We start from the raw sequence: 9,374 nt of genomic DNA on the forward strand, positions 1-9,374 counted from the left end.
CACTCAGCCCTGATCATAAATATTGCCTGCCACTTTTACGATTATTGGTGATTAGATATGATGAATTCTGATACTAGTCAACCGTGGAGGAGATATTAAATACATTAGCTAATTTTCCCTTAATGCCTCATCCAATATGAATCAATATTGGTTTAATAATTAACATGTTTAAACATTTTTATGTATATTTCATGATGAGACAATCCATGTTTATTTTATGAAGATGAAATATTTAGCTCCCCGCCACCAACAGCAAACCCATTCCAACTAGCAGCTTTCTCTGTAGCCTGCTCTGGGGCCATCTTTTCGTGACCTGGGAGAGCTGGCTGCTCCTCTCGGACTGCAACCTGGTAGAGGAGGCTGAGCTCATAACAGAGGTTGCAGCATCTGGAAAGAGGAAAGGCTAACTGCTGAAGAGTGAGTCCTGAGAGGAGCCTGCTGGATCGGTGGGGCCTGCGCCCAGCTCGGCCCCAGCTCTGCCTCAATCCTACTCTACTCTCGGGCTGGAAGCATATATGAGTACTGGCTCCACTCACTCCAGGGGAGAGTCATGAGGAGGGTTAGAAGCACGATGTAGAGCAGTGGCTCTCCAGCCGAAGTGGGTTTGCCCACCTCTCCCCTCCAGGAGACATTTGCAAAGTCTGGAGATTTGTTTTGGTTGTCAAAACTGGAGGACATGCAACTAGCATCTATGGGTCAAGTCCAGGGATGCTGCTAAATATCTTACAATACACAGGACAGCTCTCCACACAAAGAATCATCTAGTCCAAAATGTCAGCAGTGCCAAGATGGAGAAACCCTGGCCAACAGGCAGACAGCATAGGCCTGGCTCCCAGTTCTGCCAAATGTGGTTATATAAGATTGGAAAGTTTCTGTTCATTGCCTTCCACATCCCTAAATTAGGGAGGATAATCATAAAGGGACCTAATTTACAAAGTTTGGTAAAAATTAAGTGAGAAGACAAATATTAAAAAAATTCAGTGTTTGGCATATAGGGACAGCAAAGCTTCAAAGCAAAATCAGACTGTGAACAAAGTTGTGCAGCCACAAAACCTGAGCTTTGTCATCTGACTTCCTGCCACCGGTAAGTCTGTGTAAATAATCAAAATATCCGTTCTCTCTGAGAAATACAACCCCCTGATCTCCTATCACGCATCAGGAAGCATGGCAGAGCCTTTGCATGTGGTATCCAGTTAATCAGCACCCCATTGATAATAATACATGCTGTTTATTGCATTCCTGCTCTGTGCCATGCATTTCATATATGCCATCTTGTTCCTTATAGCAATCTTACAAAGTAGGCAATATTACATCCATTCTTAGAGTTGAAGAAACCAAGATAGAGGAAGGTTAAGTAGATTACCTGAAGCCACTCTGTTATCTTTTTACTTAATTTTGTAGCTTCCACTATATGTCAGGCACTGTTCCAGGGGCTGGGAATATAGCAAAGGGGCCTGCTTCCATTCTCATGGAAAAAGATAGATCATGATCAAATCAATCAATAAAAATCAATCATGTGAAAGGTGATGAGTGCCATGGAAAAAAAATATAAAAGAGTTTAAAAATAGAGAGTGCAGTGAGTGTGTGTAGAATGTGCTAATTTTACATGGGATGGCTAGCAAAGTCTTCATCGAGCAGCAGCACTGAGTGAGAAACCAGTAAATGAAGCCATCTGGGATAAGAGCTTGTAGGTGGAGGAAACGTCACAAGCCAGAGTTCTAAGGAGAGAATGGGCTTGATGGGGTCAAGGAACAGCAGGAAGGCACATGAGAGAAAGGGAGAACTCTTACCCTGATGAGGTCCAGGTTGGCAGGGCAATGTATATGATAGTAAGGACTTATTACTCTGAATAAGATGAGAAGGTATTAATCAAAGGAAGGTTTTAAGTAGAGAAATGCCAAATATGGTTCATATTCTAAAATAATTACTTGGATGCTGTGAAAAAACATTGACTGAGTTGCCCAGGGGTGGCAGCAGGGAGGCCCATGAGGGGCTCTTGTTCTTTTCCTGGAGAGATGGTAGTTAGCAGGAGAAGTTGTGAGAAGTGTTCATATTTTGAATATATTTTTAAGGAGAGTCCATAGGATTTACTGGTGGATTAGAGGTAGAATGTAAGAGACAAGAGTCAAGAATGGGCCCAGAGTTCTGGTCCGAAGAACTGGAAGAACAGAGCTGGCATTTACTATACATGGGGACATCTAGGTGGGTCTGGACTCCAGAGAACTTTTTTTTAACCATGAGAGTCACTGTTTCATGTTTTTATGTTAATTGGTAAGTTATCCGGGAGCGGGGAGGGGATGATTCAAAAAAGCCAGAATGCTTTCTAGATTGTAAGAGCTGTGACCCTGAGCAAAGGTTGGACTAGGGGGGTGGGAGAGAGCAAAGGGGCAATATCTAAAGGAAGAAGTGGACAGATGGCCCTTAGATAAAAGTATGAACAACTAATCTGTAGTAACAAGAGGGAAAGCAAAGTGTGTGAACACAAATTCCAGTAGGCTGGTACTGAAAGTGGGGTACACAGATAGTCTCATTGGTTTCCTAGTGAAATAGGGAGCAAAGTCTAAGCAAAAAGTGAGACATCAGGGAGAGATGCTGGAGATGTGAGGAAAACAAAGACAAAATAATCATGATAAACGGATTAGGGAAATGTGGTAGAATTCAAATCCAGTTCCACTGGGTTCCAATGTCAGCAAACTTCTCATATACCATATGGTTTTAAAATTATCCTGAAAGGTAACTATATTTTATTCCTATTTGAATTAACAAAATGGAAATTTGAGGAGTTTATGTGGCCCAAGACCATTCAGTTTGTTTTGCTGCCAAATCAGATTTCAAACTAAATCTTCAGACAACTAATTCACAGCCCCGTGGGCCTGTTCACAATTCCTCCTGAAGTGGAAGAAAGGGCACGGATGACAACTCCGTGAGGGGGAGTAAGGTCCTGGGTCCCCACCGCAAGCCCCCTGGAATGATGGGAAATGTAGAAAGGATCCGTAGGTTTCCTTGGGTTTTCTCAGCTGCATTTTGTCCTCATCCCTCAGCCTGATTCTTTGTGTACTTATCCCTCTTGCCTTCAGCTTTCCTTCTTTCTCAGGTCACAGGGAAGAAACAGATACAAGACGAGCTTTGATCTGCCCCGGTGAGTCAGCGGCACATGGCAGGATGTCTCTGTGTTGAGGGCTTTGAAAAAGTGCTGAACTTTGCTGGGAAAGATGAGGTCAGGATCCAACATCTGCTTTTACTTTTTATTTATTTATTTATTCTTGCTCAGGGTTTTATCCCTTCATTTCCTTTCTCTATCTTATAAAATATGATTGATAGCCACTCCATGGAAACTTTGGGTACCAAGTAATTTTTATGGATTCAAGTCTTAGAATCTTCCTCTGGGTTAAAAGAGATCTTGGAGATGGCCACACACAGTGTCACTCTGCTCAAACGAGGAGACTGAGACCCAGAGAGAGGAAGTGACAGAAAGTGCAGGATCAGAAATCGTGGCTTTCAGTCCCTTCAAGGACGGAAGGAAAGTTCCAGAAGTTTGCATAAGATTCTATGACTCTTCAAACTTTAGAGTGGACCCCGGGGGGGGGGGGGGGGGGGGAAAGGTTCACAGTTTTCCCATTGTAGACTCCTCAGCCCTACAATGACATTTGCAAATAGCATCAGGGAAAACATTTTTTCCCCTTTGTGTTCAAAGTCTAAAGTGTATAGGTTCTTTAAAGGTTGTATTCTAAAAAGGTTGAGTTCATGGTGATCAGTGACTCCAAGGCAGACTGCAGGGCTATTTAAAAGCAGCCCTGCAAATGTAGCGCCTTCACCACAAAAGGCAGCGGTGGGCCCCGCAGGGACTGGCTGCAGTAAGAGAAAGTGGGGACAAGGAAAGGGCCTCCAACCACTCAGACAACATGAGGATCTCAGTCACAGCTTCCTCAACCCACCGCCTCACTATCCCCCCTGCAAATGTAACCGCATCTGTGCTTCCTCCCTTCTCTCCTACACCTAAGATCCCCCTCTGCTTCATGTCTTTGAACTTCTCTCTTCACACCCCCTCTAAGACTTTATTCCATCTGTTGGACTCCACCGAGATGCCTGACGCTCCTCCTGACTCCGGCCTCCTCTCAATAACCACCTCTCCCACGGCAGCCACACCTGGAGCCACGCTCTCCTCTCACCTCCTCTTTCTGCGGTCCTTCAAAGGTGAGTGTGTGAAGAGGTCCTCTACCTTGACTGTTTCTACATTCCTATTTTCCATTCATTCCTCAACCCAATAACATCAGATCTCATCCCCCCAAAGTTCATTCAAAACCTAATTGCAAAACCCAATGGACATTTTTAGCTTCTTTTCTTATTTTTCTATTTTATTTTTGGTGAATCCCCACCCGAGGATATTTTTCCACTGATTTTTAGAGAGAGTGGAAGGGAGAGAGAAACACTGATGTGAGACACATCAATTGGTTGCGACCGGAATTGAACCTGGGACCCTTCAATCCAAGGGCCAAGGCTCTATCCACTGAGCCAAACCAGCGAGGTTTCTTTTCTTATTTGATGTCTATGCCATTGGTACTGATAACTTCCTCCCTGAAACCATTTCTTCCTAGGAACAAAGGTTCTTCCTCTTTTACTGACTTTGTAAATACTGATGTTCCCCAGGGTACTTTTTGACTCTCTCTCTTTCCCTTCAATTTACTTTTCCCTCCTTTTCCCCCTTTTCCTTCCTCTTCCTCTGTTTTTCTTCCCCTAGACTTCTCTTTCCATTCTATACTCTCCCCTGTGATGATAACACTTGATTCAGGGCTTAACCTACCACTCGCGGTCTAACAATTTCCAGCTTGACATTTTCTTCTTAGCTTTTTCCTGAGCACCAGGCACATATTTTATGACTGCCTGTTAGCCATCTCCACCTGTGCACCAAGATTTCTATCAACATAAATCTGCTCTCCTAGGCCCTCAATGCTACTGTCACCTCCAACCCCAGCACACATAACTGTTTACCAAGTGTGGCTTTTGCTACATCCTAATTGTAGTACAGCCTGGTGGAATTTTAGGGAGCTGTCCAGTAGACAGCTGCCCAGGCATCTGCATTACAAGAGAGATGGCTGAGCTGGAGATCCAGATTAGGAATGATCCAAAAGAAAGGAGAGCTGGAAGTTGATGAAGTTACTTAAAAAAAGCTCATAAGAGAAATTCAAAACCTAGACGTCTATGATTGGCCCCCTAAATTATGTCCAAGTTTACATGTTGGGTATATACACTGAGTGGCCAGATTATTATGATCTCTGAACGCATAATAATCTGGCCACTCAGTGTATATCCTATATAATAAAAGGCTAATATGCAAATTGTCCCCTTGACCAGGAGTTCGACCAGCAGGCAGGCCGGCCAACCGCCCATGTACCCTCCCACTGGCCAGGCTGGCCGGACCCTGACACACACACACACACACACACACACACACACACACACACTGAGTGGCCAGATTATTATGCGTTCAGAGATCATAATAATCTGGCCACTCAGTGTATGTGCATTTGAAAGATAATACATATCTTTTACCAGGTTCTTAGAGGGACATATGAGCCACAGAATTCTTAAAAATCCCTAGTTTAGAGCAGAGAGAATTTTTAAAAAATAAATTTTTATTGATTTCAGAGAGGGAGAGATAGAAACATCAATGATGAAAGAGAATCATTGATTGACTGCCTCCTGCACACCCCCTACTGGGGATCGAGCCATAACCCGGGCATGTGCCCTGACTGGGAATCAAACCGTGACCTCCTTGGCAAAGAGAATTTTTAAAAGTTATTGCAAAAAATACAGGCAGGTTTACAGTTGTTTGTATGGAAAATAATACAATAATTAATAAATGATAATACAAGAATGAACTCTGTGTTTTGCATACTCATAAGTGTAAACCTACTTTCGCCCACCATGCATAAGAAATGACTGCATGCCATTAAGCAGACTGAGGAGCTATCCTTGACTTTGGCCCTGGCAGACTGTATGGCATCAGGAATAATGCCCTGAAGCTCCAGGCTCCTATGAAGCCTTCCCAACCCTGAATTTTCCCTGCAGCACTTCCGTACATCTGCCCTACTGACTTCCTGTCTGTCTGCTCCATCGGATGGCAAGCTCCAGAAGAGCAAGGTCTGTACAGGAAACAGTGCACAGAGTATGTACCACCCGCCCCCCCCCCCCCCCGCCCCGATTTCCTTCAGACCTGCAGTTCTCTTCTCTGGCCTGCAGTGTCTCCGCCTGTAATGCCAGAAATTCATTTTTCACAATTCACTTCTTCAGGCGCCAACAATGCAGCATAGTCTTGGTCTTCACCATTGTTAGGTGTCCAGAACCTGCTGAGGCCCAGTGCTGGCTCCCCCACTGAAGCAGAGCAGGCAGGCCGAGGGGGATAATTATAACACACTGTGATGTGTGCTACAATAATGGACTGGAAGGTGCTAGGGAGCGGGGTGGGGGATTCAGGCATAAACCATCCTGTAAAGCTTTTGGCCAGCACACTGGACTCCTCAGGTGACACTGGGTTCTGGTCACATGGGCCCCATGCAGGCACTCCCTTGTTACTCCTTTCTAATCAGTTCAGATGCCGTTTTCCCCTTTCAATTTCAATTCAGTGCTCATAATTTATAAAAAAATAAATTACCTGCCTCCGTAGTGTGTAATTCCCAAACTAACTGTTCACCACAGCAAAGCAACCATGCCTAGCTCCCAGAGGAAGCGTCAGCTCTCTGCCTTCCTCCGGCCTCACTGTGGGCCGGTCACATCGAGTCCAGGACAAGCGTCCAGAATTCAGCCCCCTCGTGGCTGTGCTCCCCACCCTGCACGGCCACCATATGAATGCATTTTTTTGTGTGTGTTTTCAACTAAAGTTCCTTCATTTTTTTCTCCTCATGGTTTCTCAGCTTTTCTTGCTTGGAATGATACCTTCATTTTTATTTTATTTAAAATACAGGTCTTGAATTACTTCCATTTCCAGCCTGTGCCATATTAAAAGTAAGAACTTCTCTCTTCTTTAGTCCCATATTGGTGAGATAGTTTTTTGGTGTTTTTTTGTTTGTTTGTTTTTTAGGTTTTTTTTTTTATGTAAAAAGAGTTGTATTTGTAGAGAAACGGGGAATGAGAGACTTAATCAAACAAGCCAAATCCCAAATCATCATCTGATTGCTCCTCCTCCTCCTCCTTCTCCTCTGCAGCAGCTGGGGCAGAACCAGCTGCGGGGGCTGCGGACCCTGGGGCAGCTGAGACCACACAGCCCCGCTGGGAACATTGGCCAGCTTGCCAATACCTGGGACAATGACATCTTCAATGTTTGACGTTTTGCCCGTTCAGCTCACTGATGACCTTATTGCTCCGACCCTCACCAGCCTCAATGCCCACGCTGTCCAGGATCTTCTTGATGTCTTTGGTGCTGGGGGAGGCATTGCCCCGAGGGTGGCCAGCAGGTAGGAGGCAATGTAGGGCATCTTGGCGGCAGAGATGCCTCCACCGGGCATCTTGGCAACTTTTTCAGGTTGTTTTTGTGTTGTTGTTTTTTTTCTAACTTAGGATTTGGGGGAAAAACACAAAAAAAATCTAGTCTTCAAAACTCAATTTTATGCCATCATAGCCAATTCATGGACAGGCTGAGCCTTAGTTCCCTCATCTGTTAAAGGAGGCAGCAACAGGATAGCACCGTCCCGTATCACTTTCGTTGGTGATGCTTAGATCACAACTCATGGGGCCGAGTGATTTTATAATTTCTGAAATGCTCTGGGTAAGTGTATAATCAGCGTTATTTTTTTTCACACTTCATGGTATGGCTCACGTCCTCAACTTTGCTGAACTACCTTTCTTATCCATCCTTCCTCCAATTGAAAAATTTTAATTAACCCATTCAAAATCCATCTCTCTGTGGTAATGAAAATTTGCCTTTCTAAAAATTAAGCATATCAGTTACTCAAAGAAGCAATTTTGCTAGCTGTTAATTCTCCATTTAACAAATAGATGTATCATGCATGTAAATGTCTAAGATACGGTCTTTGACTTTATACAATTCTGTTCCAACGTTCTCTATAACCCCCAGCACCCTCTATAGCACCGAATGGTTGCATGACTGATCAAGGCTGGTGGACTGAAAAGGCTGGAGCAGGAAGCTAATTTTTAGGAAATTATTCTTCATATTGAGCTGACCCCGGTCTTGCTGCAATTTCTATCTATTGTGCAATTCTAACATTTAGTATCTTCCTGCACAAGTGTTCAGATGTTTGCTACCAAGTTACTTCTCCCAAATTTCCCCTGTCCGGGTAAGAATCTAAAGCTCCCTCAGTCATTCTGGGTATCTGATTTCCTCTTCCTCTCCTACTTGTGGCCATACTCTGGTTCATCATCACTGAACCTAAACTGAGATTAAGCTCAGGGCTGCAGATATGGTTGGACCAAGGTTAAGTAAGAGAAAGTTATCACTTACCTCCACCAAGCATGAAATTACTCTTAGGTTAGCCTGTAGGAGCACTGAGGTTTTTGGATCCAGTCAAAGCTCATTGCTGACTCATGCCACCATTAAATAAAACTATAACTTCAGACTTTTAACCTGTCTTTCTTCTATATAATAGCTTCCTCAGCCCATATTTATAGAGTTGGGGATTTGAACCCAAGTGAATACTTGAGATTGGTCCATATTTAATTTTCTCTACTTAGATTTGACCCCGTGTTCTCACTTACCAAGCATTTGTTGAATCCTGATTATTATTATTGGCTGTTCCTCCAAACTTCATACCATGGAAGGTTTTAATCAATAAACCTTCCTTGTACTCCTGCTGTTAGCTAACGTGTTGCAAACTGAGATCAAGAATGAAGTCTACATATAACATAATTATAACCTGAATTATTTTTTATTAATCTTCAAAATTACTATAGTGTACAAAGATAAGACATTGTAAGTTATATAAGAGATACCACATCGAGCACATAATAGGTGCTCAATAAATACCTATCACATATCAATGAACAAAATAACTTGATTTCTAAAAAATCAAAGAAAATACACAGGAAAAAAAAAGAATCTGCTAGACAAAAGTTGATGATAGGGAACGCAAAGTTGTAAAGACAAATTAAATTCTCAATGGAAGTCAAATGCCAGAAGATGTAGCAGTATTTGAAATCAGACTACTCATTCTAAAACTAGGAGGGTACATACAGCACTTTCCCCAAAATAGCTCTGGGCTGATAGCCAATAGTGATGGCCTTCTGTGGTTGATTTGATGAGCATGTGCGAGAAGAGACAAAAAGTAAAGCAGCCCCTCACCACATGCAGGTGATAACATTAGCTAACTCCCACTGAGCATCAGGGCGGGTCAGGCATTCTGCTATCTCATTAATCTCCCGAC

General features: G+C 43.4%; 1 pseudogene across 1 annotated transcript; it reads right to left on the bottom strand.

Moving 5' to 3' along the window:
* Positions 1 to 7,134: 7,134 nt before the first annotated feature.
* On the bottom strand, positions 7,135 to 7,472 carry LOC307110415 (large ribosomal subunit protein P2-like; annotated as a pseudogene). Its single transcript has one exon. The product of its transcript is annotated as a large ribosomal subunit protein P2-like (transcript).
* Positions 7,473 to 9,374: the final 1,902 nt, after the last annotated feature.

Source organism: Cnephaeus nilssonii, assembly GCF_951640355.1.
Source record: "Cnephaeus nilssonii genome assembly, chromosome: 14".
Classification (NCBI taxonomy): domain Eukaryota; kingdom Metazoa; phylum Chordata; class Mammalia; order Chiroptera; family Vespertilionidae; genus Cnephaeus; species Cnephaeus nilssonii.